This window comes from Erinaceus europaeus, chromosome 5 (genome assembly GCF_950295315.1).
Source record: "Erinaceus europaeus chromosome 5, mEriEur2.1, whole genome shotgun sequence".
NCBI classification, from domain to species: domain Eukaryota; kingdom Metazoa; phylum Chordata; class Mammalia; order Eulipotyphla; family Erinaceidae; genus Erinaceus; species Erinaceus europaeus.
This window is the reverse complement of record NC_080166.1, coordinates 134,491,827-134,510,225: the sequence shown is the minus strand read 5'-3', so window position 1 is coordinate 134,510,225 and position 18,399 is coordinate 134,491,827. Positions and strand designations below refer to the sequence as shown.

The window sequence follows — 18,399 nt, the reverse complement described above, 5'->3', positions numbered from 1 at the left end:
GTTTGTTATGTAATATTAACTCATCAAAGGTCAACACATGAATTATAAACAACACATCTGAGCTTGTTTCAAAGATCAAATCAACCACAATGACTCTTGGAGGTTGTGGGTTTCAGTAAAAACATTTGTTGACTCTACTAATTCTACTAACCAAAGATCTTTCCATGACTCACTGTGGAACCAGTAGAAAAACAGAACAAATGCTGTAAAATAGGGTTCAACTGGTGATGGTGTGAAAACAGTTCTAGGGCTACTTTTGATAAAATGGTAGAAGCATGAGCTATGGATTCCACATAACATAAACTTGACTTTTGGATCTTGCCTCTTGGGAATCTTAATTATTCTTTTCTTTAAATAAAATATTAAAGATCCTTCAGGGAAGTTATAATAATCAGTCATGTAGGTGGTGAACCTGGCGGAGAGCACACTGTTACTATGTCCAGGAACTTGGGTTTAAGACTCTGTTCTCCACCTGCAGGCAAGAAGCTTCACAAGTGGTGAAGCAGTCTGCAGGTGTCTCTCTTTCTCTCTCCCTCTTTATCTCCCCCTCTCTTCTCAATTTATTTCTGTCCTATAAAATTAAAAATATATAAGCAAAAGAAAAAAATGGTCACCTGAGTGGTGGGAACCCCAGTGAAAATAAAATCAATCAATTAATTAGTTAATTAATTAATCAGTCATAGGAACAGGCCAAACAGAGCAAGGGTTAGGAAACTAAGAGGCAACTTAGCACAGCAAATGTGATGGATTTTACTGGTGGAATATTCCCATTACTATTGACAATACATCCAAACTTCACAGAATTTATATGGATTTCAAAAATAGAGAAAGTCAGGATCTGTGAAGAGGCAGATGGATTGTATCTATATCATATGTTCTTAACTTTGTGACTTTAGAAAATGTTCTTTATCTCTTTTGAAATCTCAACTTCCTCATCTCTGTAAATCTAACCTTAATTAATTTCACTTTATGACCTGCACAAAGCCTTGTCATTTTCATTGTTTTTTCTCTTCTTTCCTTTTTCCTTTCCTTTCCTTTCCTTTCCTTTCCTTTCCTTTCCTTTCCTTTCCTTTCCTTTCCTTTCCTTTCCTTTCCTTTCCTTTCCTTCCCTTCCCTTTCTTTTCCTTTCTTTTCTTTTCTTTTCTTTTCTTTTCTTTTCTTTTCTTTTCTCTTTAAAGCAGTAAAATGAACCACACAAAATCTTCACACTTGCTGAAACAAATACTGGTAAAAAAGAAATAAGACAGCATGTACATTGGGGAGGGTTAGACAATGTTAGCTAGGATTAGTGGTCAAATGACAAAATCTGTTACCCGCCTACTTTGTTCAAAGAAATACTGGTGTCTAATAACAAACCACACCATTCTCATTTGACTAATAATAACATGTTATTGATGATATTTTATTATCCTGGTTTCATGATCAAAGGTTGACTCTAATTAAGAGCTAACTTACAATAATACGTAATTTGAATAAGACAGCTCTCAATAGCACATAATTAATTCATAATTAATTCATTAATTCATTCATTAAGTCTATAACTACTGCCCAGAAACTGTGTGTAATATAGTAATAATCTGAGTTTATTAACAATCAAGGTTTCAATTTCTTAGAAATAGCCTCTAACACCTTAAGTGACCACTACATAATAACTAAGAATAAATGATTATTTACTCCAATTTTAAGTTTAGCTTAGATCTTCTGTTAGAATTAACTTCCTTGTCAATGTTTATTCTTTGAGGAATTTCGTTTCTGCCGGTGGGGAAAGTTAAATTAGAAACTTTCATTGTTGAATACACATAATTATGCACAAAGACCCTGGTTCAAACCCCTGATCTCCACCTGCTGGGGAAAACCTTTGCAAGTGGGGCTGCTGGTATTTCTCTGTCTCTCTTCCTTTCTATTTCCCCTTTTCCTCTCAATTTCTGGTCATCTCTATCCAATAATAAATAAATATAATAAAAATAATTTTAAAAAGAAATAGTTATTGTTTTGGCTTTCTCAAAAATTCAAAATCTCTTGATTTTTCCCTATATTTCTTAACAAATGTGGAGATTTCACAGTCAGATATAAGTATCATCGTTGCAATAATTGTGTGAGTATTTAGGGATTGGTTAAATGAGGGAAAATTCATATGTCATTATATCAAGTTATCAGAACTTTTTTGATAAACACAGATGACAAATCTATATAAATCATCAAAACTTGAGTCATGATTATTTTTTCTTCAAAGGTATCAACTTATCAACTTATCCTCTTACAGTTCTCTATAAGTGAACCCAGCTCCTTTTTGGCTACCATTTCTGGCATGTATCAGAACACGTTCCATGTGATAAATGAAGCTCGGAGCGTAAGAAGACCATGACCCTGTGTCAGGGCTGTTAGCAAGGTCCTTAAAATGATTTTTTAACATATTAAGAAAGATGTGTTGCTTCATTTTTAAGACCAGACCACACTCTGTACAAGTGATGTACACTTTAGTGCAACACCTTTGTAGTTGAGCTGACAGTGAGAGTAGATTCCATTTGTAACTAAAAATGACTGTGGAGACAAATCAACTCCAGGAAATTGAGTCTATAACAAAAACATGTATAAACCTTCAGCGGTAGCAGTGTTTTTCCAGAACCAGCAGGAGAAGTAAGGAAGTCTTGTTGATATTAAGCTAGGGCATTGCTTTCAAGTGAGCGCCTGCCTAATTCTCAGATAGAATAATCCATAACTCTGCTCTCCAGGGGAAGCTTCTATGTGACTGTGCATTTCTATATTCAGCAGTAATAAGAGATGCCACTTGGATGACCTGAGGTCTACAATTTCATGCTACAGAAAGAAAAAGTTATCTCCTTCCATCCACACAGGTCTTGTTCATGGCTAATTAGGTGAAGCAGTGTTTTTCCAGGGCAAAGTGTTGCTTGGCTAGGCTTTTCTGTAACATTATGAGATCTTGAATAACATAAATCTTTGTGCTCAAAGAACATCTGAAAGCTGATTACTTTCATTGTTGGCTTTCCCTCCATAGTTATGGAAATGATTTTTGAACTTGCTAAATCATGTGTGGACTGCCACCCCTGTGCTCTGCTCTGATTTCACAGAGATGTTCCAAGTTTGTTTATTGTGAGGTAGGACCCCAGACTCACAAACGTTGTCAATATAAAGGCCACTATTCTCTGACTTGGACTGCTTCACAAACAGTGAATAGTTCTACATGTGTCTCCCTGTCTCTGTCCCTCTCTATCTTTCCCCTATCAATTTATCTCTGCTCTATCCAAAAAAAGAAAAGAAAAAAAGCCACAGGAGCAGTGGATTCGTTGTACAGGCACCCAGTCCCAGCTATAACCCTTGAAGCAGAAAAAAAAAATCCCTAATGCATTATTTAAAATTCTATGCTTTTCTCTCTTGTTGGTGATATAATGGTGAACATATTACATACATAGGACAATTTAGCTTGTAGATAAATGAATATTGTAGCATTCCCATCAAAATATTGAAGATGAATGAATGCCAAAGCAAGTGAAAACAGCAATTTAATTAAATTGATGGTTAAAGCAACATTCTGAAAGAATGATATATCAAGCTAAAACATTTAAGTTACAGAATTTCAAGAGAAACTCTGAAATATATGGATTAAGCAAAGCTCTAAGATAACTAGTAGAATTTCTACTTGGCAACATCTCATAACAATCTACCACTCAATATGGAAATTAACATTTACCTTAATTTTGGGTCATTCAAATAAAAATCTTTATATCTTTGGTACATAATGTCTATTCTGATACCTAGTTGATATATCTATTTCCCCAACCAATACACAGACAGATTTACAGAATCTCTGATGTGGACTGAAGGACTTAAAAATTTTAGAGGGTGGGAGTTGGGTATTAGCCAGCAGGTTAAGCGCAGGTGGCATAAAGCTCAAGGACCAGCTTAAGGATCCCGATTCGACCTCCGGCTCCCCACCTGCAGGGGAGTTGCTCCACAGGCGGTGAAGCAGGTCTGCAGGTGTCTATCTTTCTCTCTTCCTCTCTGTCTTCCCCTCCTCTGTCCATTTCTCTCTGTCCTATCCAACAACAACAACAACAATAATAACTACAACAATAAAACAACAAGGGCAACAAAAGGGAATAAATAAATAAAATAAATATTAAAAATTAATAAAAAATAAATAAAAATTAAAAAAAGAAAAAAATAGAGGGCTGGGTGGTGGTGCACTTGGTTGAGTACAGGTCACAGTGTACAAGGATCCAGTTCAAACTTCTGGTTCCCACTCGCACTTGCTTCACACCAGTGAGTTGTGAAGCAGGGATGCAGATGTCTCTGTCTCTTTCCCTCTGTATATTGACTGATTCCACTCGATTTCTGACGGTCTCTATCCAATAAGTAAATAATAACAAATTAATATGTTAATACATCTTTCTACTGAATTCATCCAGTGGCAATGTGTTAATGTCCACTTTAGCAATGGCATTTACAGTATCCTCAGTTATCCTTAAAATTATATATTAGGTTTCCGGCAGTAGCACCCTGGTTAAGCACACCTGACCCAAAGCACAAGGACTGGCGTAAGAATCGAGGTTCAAGCCCCTGGCTCTACACCTGCGGGGGGTGGGGGGGTTAGCTTCATAAGTGGTGAAGCAGGTCTGCAGGTGTCTATCTTTGTCTCCACCTTTCTGTCTCCCCTCCTCTCTCTGTTTCATTCTGTCCTGTCCAACAACAACAACATCAATAACAAGGGCAACAAAATGGGGGAGGGGGGGAAGGGCCTCCAGGAGCAGTGGATTGGTAGTGCAGACACTGAATCCCAACAATAACTCTGGAGGCAATTATATATATTAAACTGTTAACTCATTTGTTACTTGATTATACTCTTAAAATAATTATTCTAGACATGGACTATTTTATGAGATCAAGAAGCTCAAAGCAGCACATTGTATTTTATCCATCCATTATGAAGTGAATAGATAGTATACACTTATATTTAATAATTAGTTCCTAATTCAACAAATCTTTATTGTGGGTATTATTATAATTGCTGGGGAGGCAGTTGTGAATAAGATTAAGTGCTTTGCCTACATTTAGCTTAAATACAGTGGAGAAAAAGCAAACAGGTGATGGAAATAACTATTTTGATAAACTGAAAAGCAAAAGACCCAAAGGCAAAAGTCAGAACTTCAGTCCCAACTTTACAGCCCAACATCTGAGATAAGGCGTTCATGTTGCCCATAACTAGAGAACAGTGGCTCACTGATTAGCTTTGAAGAATAAGTGAATCGATAATAAGTCCTGTAAATATTATCTTAAAAAAAAAGATTATCCAGGTGGGAAAAGAACCAGACCAACTGATTCCTAGCTTGGTTCTGGGAATGTAGTGCAAGCTAAAAAATGTCTTTTAAATTTATTCAGAAAATAAAAATCTGGTGAAACCCCATCAGCAACCAGAGAAAGAAGAGGAAAAGGAGAGGGATATATGGAGGTAGTAATGTTGTCATGAGTGGCTTGGAGGGAGAGAGAAGATTGGGACCAGGAAAAAAGGGGGACAATTATGTATACATGTAGACAGGTAGTTGTAGAGATGATGGTTGGCCCATGTCTACAGCTTCAGGGAACTGTGTTGGCTTGCAGTGAGGCAACTGAAGATTCAGAAGTATGATGGTGGGAATGGTGTGGATTTAAACCCCTGTTGATATGTAATTTTGTAAAATAAATATAATAATAATAATAATAATAATAATAATAATGTAAGAGGAAAAGAGTATGCTGTGTGAAATCAAAGAATACCAAGTGGAAAAAGTTATATCCAGCAAGCCCTGAATACTTTTCCTTGCACCTATATGTGAAAAAAAAAAAAAAAGCTGTTAAGGGGAAGTTATACATTCACACACGAATATATGTGATGGAGGTGGGGACATCAATTCTGAGTGAGAATAATTTGGTACCATTAACTTTTCTCATAGGAACCCTCCCTTCTTTTGTATTTCTGATACAAAGGACCACTTGAATCTATTTGCATAGCTTCTAGGCCTTGAAAAGACAGATAGTTTCTTTTCCTTCTCTTATGTTGATAAAATACTCTCATATACATTGAGGTGCTCTGATTGGCAACCCCAGCTCATCCTGGTTTGGGTTGAGAGAAGTGAAATCCAGTTTTGAGACCTATCTAGAATGATGCTTAATATTCCCACTGCACAAATTCAGAAGCTTTAGAAATGAATTATAATTGCCCCATATTTAAGAAATTGTTGAGAATGCAATGGGCTGAATTCAAAATGGAATTCACTTAGAGGTTCAGCCTCCTCACTTTAGGGGTGAAAAAAACACTTTTGGGGGGTCAATTTCAGTGTTCAAAGTTTCAAAGAGATTCTGAAATAAACGCCATTTGTTTTTCTGAAAGATCTATAAAATTTTGTTTCACATTATATTTGCTGACATGTTAGGCTGTTTTATTTCCTAAAACGATTTTCCAGCTTATTTTGTCAGCACATGTTCCATAAAGTCTTTAGCTCCTACTGTTTATTTCTTACTCATTGATTAAGAAAACTCATTACAATTAAATTCTTTGATTTGTCAATTATTTTGTATGGCTACTATTTCTGTTGTTATTACTGTCACTATCATTAGTGTTACTGGCCTTCAGGAAAGTCAGGTATCTTACTTGTTTAGTACTTAATTTCCCAGTTAATAACTTCTGTTACAGGATGCATGAGAAAGAGACCTGGGATATGTCAGTAGTGTTGACACAATTGGGTCTTGCTCTCTCGAAGAACACAGAATCCAGTTTTCTGAAGGCTTTTTCAAGTTAGTAACTACCAATAGCTGCCTGTAGGACTGAGGAAAAGTTTGGTTATCACAAAAAGGAGGGGAAAACATTGCCTGTGACACTAATACACTCTCCTGTAGGAAAAAGAGAAAGACGTGAAAGAGAAAAACTAGTCTATAAGACAAACCCAAGAGGACCTGGGTGAGATCAGACTCACTACTGTGTGACATGTTGTAAAGCAAGCTTTTCATTGTCTTCTTCATTACTTCATATGAAAAATAGATCCATGGTAGAAATTCAAAACCCATTTTTCTAAACTCCCCCCAGTGCCAAACTGTTGGGCAAAATCTCAGTACCAGAGGCCTTGGTTTGAAGCCACTCTCTGTGTAGAAACTTATTAGTCAGAAGTCAGAAAGGCATTTCAGCTAGGGGTAGATGGCTGTGCAGAGCGTTATCTGACATGTGAGGCTTGCAAAATTAGTAAAGTGGAAAAGTATGCTGCTGAGATTCAGTAAATATTGGAGATGCTTGGAAACAAACTAGATGAAAGGAGAGAAAGAAAATGGAACAAAAATTGATGTCCTGAAGAACTCAGAGCTAACACAAAATAACTCACCTGGAAAGATATTGACTTTTTCATGCTCACAAGTCAGGTTGGAACCCAGTCCTCACCTCAATAGAAACATTGCAATGATGTCATTTCCTTCCCTCTCTTTCTGTCCTTCCTTGAAAAGCTGAAGTGAGTGTGATACAGTCCCAGTGAAAAAAAAATGAATTAATAAAAAAACAATAAACAGAAAAATAATCTATAATAACATGCATATGTAATTTATTATATATATATATATATATATATAGAGAGAGAGAGAGAGAGAGAGACAGAGAGACAGAGAGAGAGAGGAATAGATGACTTATTTTGAGTTTCTACCATATACTTAAACAATCTTTTGCTTATCATTCAATTATCTTGATAGAGATAGACATTGAGTGGTAACAGTGGCAGGTAGAGAGTGATAGAGACACCTGCTGCACTGCTTCCTTGATTGTGAAGTATCCCTTTTGCAAGCTTGAACCCGGGTCCCTGGAAACTATAATGTGTACATTCAACCAAGTGTGCCAACAATGGGCCCCAAACTACCATAGATATCTGAGTATATGCTTCAGACATTCATTTTCTTCAGACTTCATCAGGAAAGAAGAATGATTTGGACCTAAGCATAAAAAATTCTGTTATATATTTTTTTCAATGTAAATGTTTCATAGATATAAAGGTTTTATGGATGATTGTTGGTATGCTTCTAATTCTGCTTCTAAAAACCCCTTCTGTTTCATTTGGTTTAATCCCCTTGCTTAACACTGTATTCTATTTACATAACCACTGTTAACTAAGCACCACCATCCCTCCAGGGCATTGGTGGTTCAGTGGTAGAATTCTTGCCTGCTCCACCCCCTCTCCTTGTCATACCCTGATTTTCACCAATCTCTTTTTTGCTCCACCCTCTCTACGTCACATCCTGTTCCCACCCTACTTGGCTAGTATATATATATATAAGGACAAGATTGTGTTTAGTTTAGTTTTAGCTTAGCTTGGCTTAGATTGTGCTGCATTCCGCATGAATAAAGACTCATCTGAGTACCACTCAGTCATGAGTCCCTGGTCCTCTGTCTCCGCCTGCAAAGCCAGCCCGACATATGATCATATTTATGAATCCGTGTAATATTAATTTAATTGTTCCTTTTAGTACTTCACATTTATAAATGTTCCTCATCTACAGAAACATCCACATAATGTAACAGTATACCAACAGTACAACTGAGACTGTTTGTAATTGTGGCATTGGCTAGATTTCAATGGATTGCAGTCTGACTATATGCATTGTATAAAGCTAGTGAAATCAAATATGTGCTTTTTCTTTTTCAAGACAAATCAAAGTTCCCAGAGAAAATAGCACTTTGTTAGATTTCTAAGAAGAAATTCAAAAATTCAAAACTGCCTCAATTTCAGGACCCATCTTCCTCAGGTGGAAGACAGAGTATGAACATTCCTACCCATGACCACAGAATGTGAGCTCAGATCTACAGGGATGCAGAGGTCACATAGGCTTCTAAGCTGAATATGGGCCCCAGATCACATCAGATCAATGGGGTTAACAGTCAACAATATTTATACACCTTTCCCATATTTGGGAGCTACTCTCTTCCCTGATCCAGCTTTCTGACCTTTTTTTCCAGTCATGACATCATCTCCCCAGACAATAACTTGGATCCACCTGCATATCAGATTTCAGTCTCAGGAGAAAAGAAAGAAAGAAAGAAAGAAAGAAAGAAAGAAAGAAAGAAAGGGAGAAAGAAAGAGAGAAAGAGAGAAAGAAAGAACTAGTATAGCCAAAGGCCCTTTGTAATATAACTAAAATATCCCTACGAACTATGTACAAAAATGGAGACCCCCAAACTCTTCATCTGCACTATTCCATCCTTTAGCTTCAGAATTAGTCATTTGGCTTTATATATTAACTCTCTTTTCAGCCACCAGGTTCCAGATACTAACATGATGCCAACCAGACTTCCCTGGGCAGACAACCTCACTAATGTGTCCCGGAGCTCTGATTCTCCAGAACCCCGTCCCACTTGGGAAAGAGAGAGGCAGGCTGGGAATGTGGATAGACCTGACTACACCCACTTTCAGTGAGGAAGCAATTACAGAAGCCAGACCTTCCACCTTCTGCATCCCACAATGAACTTGGAAGTCCATACTCCCAGAGGGTTAAATAATAGAATAGCTATCAGGGAAGGGGATGGGATGAGGAGTTTGGTGATGGGAATTATGTGGTGTTGTATCTCTCTTATCCTATGGTTTTGTCAGTGTTTCCTTTTTATAAATACATAAATGAAAACATCAATCGTCATCTTTCACTTTCATACTTAAAGCACTAAGCATAATCAATTCTAATGGCATCCATTTTCTTTTTATTTTTCCTCCAGGGTTATTGCTGGGCTTGGAGCCTGCACCATGAATCCACTTCTTCTGGAGGCCATTTTTCCCCCTTTTTGTTGCCCTAGTTGTAGCAGCCTCGTTGCGGTTATTATTGCCATTGTTGACGTTGCTTTGTTGTTGGATAGGACAGAGAGAAATGGAGAGCAGAGCAGAAGACAGAGTGAGAGGGGAAAGAAAGACAGACACCCTCAGACCTGCTTCACCGCCCGTGAAGCGACTCCCCTGCAGGTGGGGAGCTGGGGGCTCGAACCTGGATCCTTACACCTGTCCCTGCGCTCTGTGCCACGTGCGCTTAACCCACTGCGTCACCGCCCGACTCCCCCATTTTCTTTTATTTATTTATTTTTTATTTAAGAAAGGATAAATTAACAAAACCATAGGATAGGAGGGGTACAACTCCACAAAATTCCCACCACCCAATCTCCATATCCCATCCCCTCCCCTGATAGCTTTCCCATTCTCTATCCCTCTGGAAGCATGGACCCAGGATCGTTGAGGGTTGCAGAAGGTAGAAGGTCTGGCTTCTGTAATTGCTTCCCCGCTGAACATGGGCATTGACGGGTCGATCCATACTCCCAGTCTGCCTCTCTCTTTCCCTAGTAGGGTGGGTCTCTGAGGAAGAGGAGCTCCAGGACACATTAGTGGGGTCTTCAGTCCAGGGAAGCCTGGTTGGCATCCTGATGGCATCTGGAACCTGGTGACTGAAAAGAGAGTTAACATACAAAGCCAAACAAATTTTTGAGCAATCATGGACACAAAGCTTGGAATAGTGGAGAGGAAGTGTTAGGGAGGTACTCACTGCAAACTCTAGTGTAGTCCTGCTTTCAGGTATATATTTTGCAGTAGTTTATGGATACGTGTGAACATATGCTCTCTCTCACAGAATCTGGTCTATATCTAGGTTTTGGGACTTTGTTAGAAAGTGAACCACCTGGGATGGAATTAGAGAATATTATAAAAGGAAAGGTCCCACCTGAGTAATGAAGCTGAAGGGTTGTCATTCCACACCTGAAGTCTCTGGACACAGTCTGAGCTGAAGCATGTTGAGGTGGCAATCGTTGTGTTGATTAAGTTGCAATGTGAGGTTCCTGTTGTTTTAGGGTTCAAAAAGACAATGGATAGTTATTGTTATCATCACATTATTTGGTAATTGAGTTAACTCTGAAAAGTCCATTTTCTTTTAGATGCAATTCGTACTCAGCTGAGTTTTCTGTCATGTAACTTTCTTTATCCAGTCATCTTTTGATGGGTATTTAGGTTGCTTCTAAATTTTGCTCTTGTAAGTAACACAGCTGGGGATATGGAGACTCATATGTACCTTTGGATTTATGCTTCCACAACTTTAGGATAAATGTCTGAGTGTAGTATTGATGGTTCATAATGTATTTCCATTTTGATTTAAGAATTATCTCTACTGTTCCCCATCATAGCTTCACCAGTTTGCATTCCCACAAGGAATGAAACAGATTTCCTTTTTTTCCACATCCTTGCCAATACCTGTCATTTCCTGTGTTGTTGATGTAAGCCATTCTCATGGATACGAGGTGGAATTTCAATGTCCTTTTCTAATGAGTGAAATCTGTGAAAATGTATACCTCTTTATTATAAAACTGTCAATTAATAGTTTGCCCACATTTATAAGCTTATTACTTTCGTTTTCTAAGTTATATTTATGTTTGTTGTTTGTTGTTGTTGTTTGCTTGTTTGTTTTGTTTTTTCCCAGGGGACTTCTCATCTCTAGCTTATGTTGGTGTGGGGAATTGAACCTGGGCATTTGGTGCCTCAGAAATGATAACATCTCAGAAATGATAGCATCTATTATACTATCTACCCCAACAAAAGCTGCATAAATTCTTTAGGGATATTTGATATCAATCACTTGTCAGAAAGTGTCTAGATCACCATTTTATGGTATAGCCCAAAATTAACTCAAAATAGATAAAAAACCCAAATATTAGACTTGAAACTATAAAATATATAGACGAATACATCATAATATCAAAGATGTATTTGGAGACAGCCACATGGGTGAATGAAACTAGAACAAGATTAAATAAATGGACTATATCAAATAAAAAAAATCTATACATCAAAAGAAAACTCCAAATGTAAACATGCAACCTAGCAACTGAAGAATGTATGCTCAGGGGCTTCTCTAGGTGAGAGAGAATATGGTGATGTTGACACACATTAAGTGAAAAAGCTAAATCCTTAAAGTACCAGGCCCTTTTTTGTGTTCTCTTGTGACCCTCACTTTTGTAACCCAGTCTTCATTCTGTGAGAAAGCATCATGAAAAGGCCATGTGTGGTCTCTGGCTGAGAGCCTATTATGGACCTAACCCCTCAATTCATATTTTTAATGACTTATCATCATTTTGATGATGTTTGGAGGTGAGAACTCCAGAGGGTAATTAGAGATAGGTGAGATCTCTAGAGGGTAGGTTTAATACTCTTATAAAAAGAGAAAAAGGCACCAAGATTTTTCCAGGGAAAGACATAGAAGAAAGCAGACATCTGAAGCCAGGAACAAGGTCCCAAAGAAGCCAAAATGACTGATTTTATACATCCAGCAGCCAGATTTAAAAAATAATATCTGCTGTCAGAGTAACTCACTTAAACGATGTTGCTATTGCACTCTTGAAGACTAACATCAGTTGTCAGACGTCAGTGACTGTCTTTGATTATTCAAGCTCCAATATCAGTACCAAGTTCTCCCAGTATTCATCAGATGAAACATTGTGGGAACCATATTAAGTCATTTTCCAAGACATCCCCACATAGTGATTCAGTTAGCAAAAGGAACTTTTGTTGTTGATGATGTACAAAGTTACTTGAGTTTGAAGTGAATTGGAGGAGGAAAGGGTGGACCTCCATTTAAGCCCCAAACCCCCACCTGCATGAGGTAAGCTTCATAAACAGTGAGCAGTATGACAGCCCCCCCTTCTATGTGTGTGTGTGTGTGTGTGTGTGTGTTGTTCCTTTTCTACTAGAATTAATAAAATAAAAGGGGGAGAATTAAAAAAATGTGTACCAGTATTAGTTGAGTCATTAAGCAGGCACTGAAAGCCAGGATTAACCCTGCTGTCAAAGAAAGAGAGAGGAAGGAAGGGAGGGAGGGAGGGAGGAAGGAAGGAAGGAAAGAAGGAAAGAAGGAAGAAAGGGAGGAAGGAAGGAAGGGAGGGAGGGAGGAAAGGGGAATAATTGAAGCACAGCTTTAGTGGACAGGCAGTGGCACACCTAGTTAAGGACACTTGTTACCATGCATAAGGACTTGGGCCTTTATAACATCATTGCAAGACTGGCCAGCTCCTCATGGGGCGCGAGCGCTTCCACACTACGATCATCCTCTCTGGCATTATGCTATTCCACTGCAGAATACTGTGCCCCAGTATGGTTCCGTAGCCCCCATGTCCACTTGGTCGATTCCAAATTATATTCCTCCATGAGGATAATTTCTGGAACCATCCGTTCCACCCCGGTCCCATGGCTGCCAGTTCTTAGCAACATTGCCCCGCCAGATATTCGTCGGGATGCGGCATCATCTAAGTTCATTTCCCACGTCTACGCTCGACCGGACCTGCCAATATACGCGGATATCTTCGCCCACCCTGTCCAACGCTTGACGTCTCATCACCCAATCTGGTCCCCTACGCCTACACTGAACTTCTCTGTTCCAGTCTCTTGGAAACAGAGTTGGCAGTCAGCTGAGGTCAAGAACAAACACCTCATCACAGACCCCTGCGAGCGTCAACCCGGCTTTGACCTAGCACGTTATGATTGGGCCCTCCTCAATCGCTATCGAACAGGCCATGGCCGGTGCGCCGCTATGTTCCATCGCTGGGGAGCCAGAGATGACCCGAACTGCCCCTGCGGCTCCAGACAGACTATGACCCACATAGTCAACGACTGCCACCTCTCCAGATTCAAAGGAGGTCTCGAAACTCTACATCAGGCTCAACCTGACGCTGTGGACTGGCTACGGAAGAAGGGCAAACGCTAGAAGAAGAAGGGCCTGGGCTCTAGATCCTGCTGCCTGCAGAGAAGGTGATGAAACAGTGCTACAGGTGTCCTCCATTACATTGCTTCTATTCTTCTCCCCCCCTTAATTTCTTTCTGTCACATCAAATAAAATAAACAAAATTTAAAAGATATAAAAAAGAAACATAGTTTTGCACCTAGAAGAAGCTAAATAAGGCATGCGTTTCAGAACAGGGCAGTGGACAGAAGCAGAGAAGAAACTACTCAGAGTTGCTTTTCATGGCGGGATTCTAGACAGTAACTCAGAGAAGTTGGATATATCTCCTGGAATTTTTTGAGATGGACTATAACAAAATCTAGAAAAAAAATTCTACTAAGTCACACAGGAACTGTACCTAGTTGTTTTAGCAGGAAAAAATACAGCATTATTGTCTAGAGTAACAGAAATTAAAAAGGAAAAAAAAAAGGAAGAAAGAAAAGAGAAAAGGATCTTAATGCAGCATATGATGCAATAAAGGGATTGTCAGCCAGGATATTGACCTGAATATCCACTTGCATTCATCTCATATGCAAGTTGAAATAAATGAAGGCCTGGCTTTGGAAAAATGCTATTGCTCATTTCCTAACCTCCCTAGATGACAAATGGTGCTGAATTTAAAAAACAAATGGGAGCAGGTAAATCTAGGATACTGTCAGCCAAACATGGTAGAGATGAATCCTAGGACATGGGTGTGAAACATCTGTTCAGGATTCATAGGAGCATCTGTGGAAATAGTGCAAGGGGTGTACTGTCAGCCTTCACATCTGAAGTTCCAGGTACTATACATAACAGAACTTCTTTAATGAAAAATGTCATTCTGTGTATCTATCTATCTATCTATCTATCTATCTATCTATCTATCTCTCTATCATCTATCTATCATCAGTCATCTCTCATCTAACTTTTTTTTATTTAAGAAAGGATCTAACTTCTATCTAACTTCTATCTATCATCTATCTCCTTATGTGTATCTCTCTATATCTGCCTACTTTTTATCTGCCTATAATCTATCTATCTATCTATCTATCTATCTATCTATCTATCTATGTATCTATCTATCTATATCTGTCTATCTGTCTATCTATTTATCACCCTTCTAACTATCTGTCCCATGGTAAACTCCCTTCTTATAAGTCAGAGTGAAATAAACCTTTTTAAAAAAATATATAGATTTCAGAGTGATTCAAGATGATGTGTCATAAATAACTTAAAACTGCTAAGATTAACACAATGATTTGAATTGCAACATATAGTATCTATCTAGGTGAAATTTCATTCACCCTCTGAGCAAATCTAGATTACCTCTTATGATAAAATAGTAGTATTCTATTTTAGAAGACCACCCGGAGTTGTCAAGTCCTGCCATCTGCATTATTCATTTAATCATTATTTTAATCAAACTTAAGATACTGGCAGGGCAAAATTCAATCCTGTTCCTTTCTTCAGTGGCCCTGGAAATCCATTTTTAATATATATTCTTTTTTTTTTTTTTTGCCCTGCAGCCCAGTGACTTTGACTTTAGCAAGTATCTACTCTGTGTTGGAATTATTCATATCAACTCTGTTGTTCACTGATTCTCATACCAGTCCAATGCAGGCAGGTCAATTACATCAGACTGTCAGATAAGGCAACCAAAATGTTCCAGACAAATAACTACATCTTCTGATGTCATGTCATGTCATGTCATGCCATTATGAGATATCTAGTCTGGTCCTTTATATTTCAAAATAAACAAATGATCTTACCACTTCATTCTGTAATCTTACCATAAAAAGAAAAAAAAAAAAAAAAGGGAGTCGGGCTGTAGCACAGTGGGTTAAGCGCAGGTGGCGCTAAGCCCAAGGACCCACATAAGGATCCTGGTTCGAGGCCCAGCTCCCCACCTGCAGGGGGGCCGCTTCACAAGTGGTGAAGCAGGTCTGCAGGTGTCTGTCTTTCTCTCCCTCTCTCTGTCTTCCCCATCCCCTCTCCATTTCTCTCTGTCCTACCCAACAATGACAACAATAATAACTACAACAATAAAACAACAAGGGCAACAAAAGGGAATAAATAAATAAAATAAAATAAACAATTTTATTTGATTTCTATTTTTCTTTACAGTAAGATACTGAAACTTTTTAGATTCCATATTGTCAATAAGTCATCATAATTTGATGTTCTTTATGTTAATCATATGAAAATATCTGTTTTAGGATTGGGCGGTGGTGAACTAGGTTAAATGCACATAGTACTTATGAAGAGTAAGGACCCCGGTCCTAGTCCCCAACTACCCACCTGAGGACTGTTACTTCACAAGTGGTGAGAAGGACTGCAGGTCTCTCTCTCTCTCTCTCCCTCTCTCTCCCTCTCTGTCTCTTTTTCTCTATCTTCCCTCTTTGCTCTCAAATTCTCTCTGTCCTATCCAATTAAAAAAATGTTTTCAAGCATTAAAATTTGAAATGATCATAAAAAGGGATTGTCATTGCAGGATTTCAAGGGCAGACTATGCTGCAAAGTATGGCTTGTCTGACTCTTGGTTTTATGTTTGTATTTTCCATGAAAATCCCCCAATCCAGTAGCCTGGTAAGTGTTTCCGTGGTGAGCACAGGACTTCCATGTGTGCCCACAGGTTTGGTCCTGGGCAATGACTATGCCAGAATAGTACTCTAGTTTCTTTGTTCTCTGCCTCTCTCCTAAAATAAATATTTTAAAATATCAGAATCTGGAATCAAATATATGTGATCACTCAATCCTATTATACCCACAGAAAAAAGCAGAAGTTCAGTATTTAGATGGACCTTTCTCAAATTCTACACGTTTATTTGCATGCATTTTAATAAGTGCTTGACAGATTTTTTTTTTTAAAGCTCTAGCAGTTTATCATGATCTCTTTTTAGTTCATTGGTTTTTAGTGTACACACTCTAGCAATGTGAAGTAAATAAACATTATCCATTCATCTCTTTGGTCATTGCTCCATCCTTTAGTACATTTAAAATGTACTAAATCTGGTGTCACATATTATACTCATCCTTGACTTTCATGCCCCCTTACCCCGCTCTCACCAAGCAGTTCAAAGGAAAATAAACGTGACATACAACAGGGTTCATATGAAGATGGAGCTCTCTATGAGAGATCCAGTAAGATCGCACACCATTGCCTATGGGAGGTTTTCATGAGAAAGACATGTTTCAAACAGACTCACAGTCTTCCCAAATGGAGCCATTGATTGCTGAGTATGAAGAGGAATTGGCTCTGATCGTTTAGGCAAAAGGATGGTGAGTTGGGAACTAAAATATAAGTGACAATAATCATGTAGCTAAACTAGACTCCTAACATAGATAACTGGTTCTCTTAAAGATCCAGAGGGCGAGGGATTAGAAAATGGTGATGCTGTTGACTTGCTTCTCCTTCACATCTGGAGTTCAGTTGAAATGCCTCAATGGTGGAAATCTGAAATTTGGTATGCTTTTTCAATCATCCACCTCTAACTTTAACCTGGAAGAATTGAAGTCGAGGGTCATAGAAGGATGTGTACACGTGCTATTTTGGGCAACTTGACTTTCTTTCAATATAAATATTATTAGGAAATCTGGACGTCATGCTTGTTATGAGCATATCAGTGGATAAGCAAAAAGCTGCATCACTGGCTAACTGAGTTCTAGATGACAGAGTGTCATTTCTTATTAATATTTATTTATTGGTTAGAGTCACAGAGGGTAAAGGAGGGAAAGAAGGGGGCGAGGAAGAGGGAGAGGGGTAGGGGAGGGAGAGGAGAAGGGAGGGGAGGGGAGGGGGGAGGACAGGGACATGGAGAGGGAGAGGAAGAGGAAGAGGGAGAGGAAGAGGGGGAGGGGAGGGGAGGGGAGGGGAGGGGGAGAGGGAGAGAGTTATCCCACCAAAGCTTCCTTCAATGTGGTGGTGGTAGGGCTCAAACCTGGGTCAAGCAAGTTACAAGTCCTCCTAGATTCCAGGGACAGAATGACAAAGTTACTTTACCTAAGAGCCTGTGGAATGGAAGATTCACAGTCATCTTTGAAAAACACAATCATCATCCACAACTTTTTGCAATGTGTCAAAATCAAATTGGTTTCCCACTAAGTGACTTTTGTATTTATTTGTCATTGGCTGTATCCCAGTTTCTCCATTAAAATGGTCTTTCCCACATTCATAGGTGAACTTCTGAGTTTCCAACTGGAGAATTTTTATGGAATATTTTGTATGTCACTGTGGAAGGGAACACGTCCAAGAATGAAGTGCTTCCAAATTGCATTTTTTTTGGCATTCACTGACTTGTGAAATTGCAAAGTACTCTAAAAGGACAAAGTATTAGAGGAAGGATGGAACAAGTCATTTTAGTTTTCATTATATTGTTGGCCAAAAAAGAAAGTTGATGGCGAAATGTTCTCCCAGTTTCATAGATGTTCTAACTCCCTTGTTATTCCCTGATTCTCTACAACCTTCAACCTCAGTGGTCACTTAATACACATTGTCTTGTTTCTCAAGCCTGACTGTCATCACACTTCCTTATTTGCCTTCTGTTCCACCCAGCAACTATCCTTTTGACTTCCTGTGTACCGCAATGAAATACCAGCATAGAGCTTTTCCCTATTTCCGTGGGTGTCTCTATTATCGCTGCCTGCCTGCGCTATGAACTC

The 18,399-nt window shown here is 38.7% G+C and overlaps 1 pseudogene; it reads left to right on the top strand.

The window, feature by feature from the left end:
• LOC107522134 (uncharacterized) overlaps positions 1-17,232 on the top strand; it is a 33,557-nt pseudogene extending 16,325 nt beyond the window's left edge.
• The last annotated feature ends 1,167 nt before the right edge of the window (positions 17,233-18,399 follow it).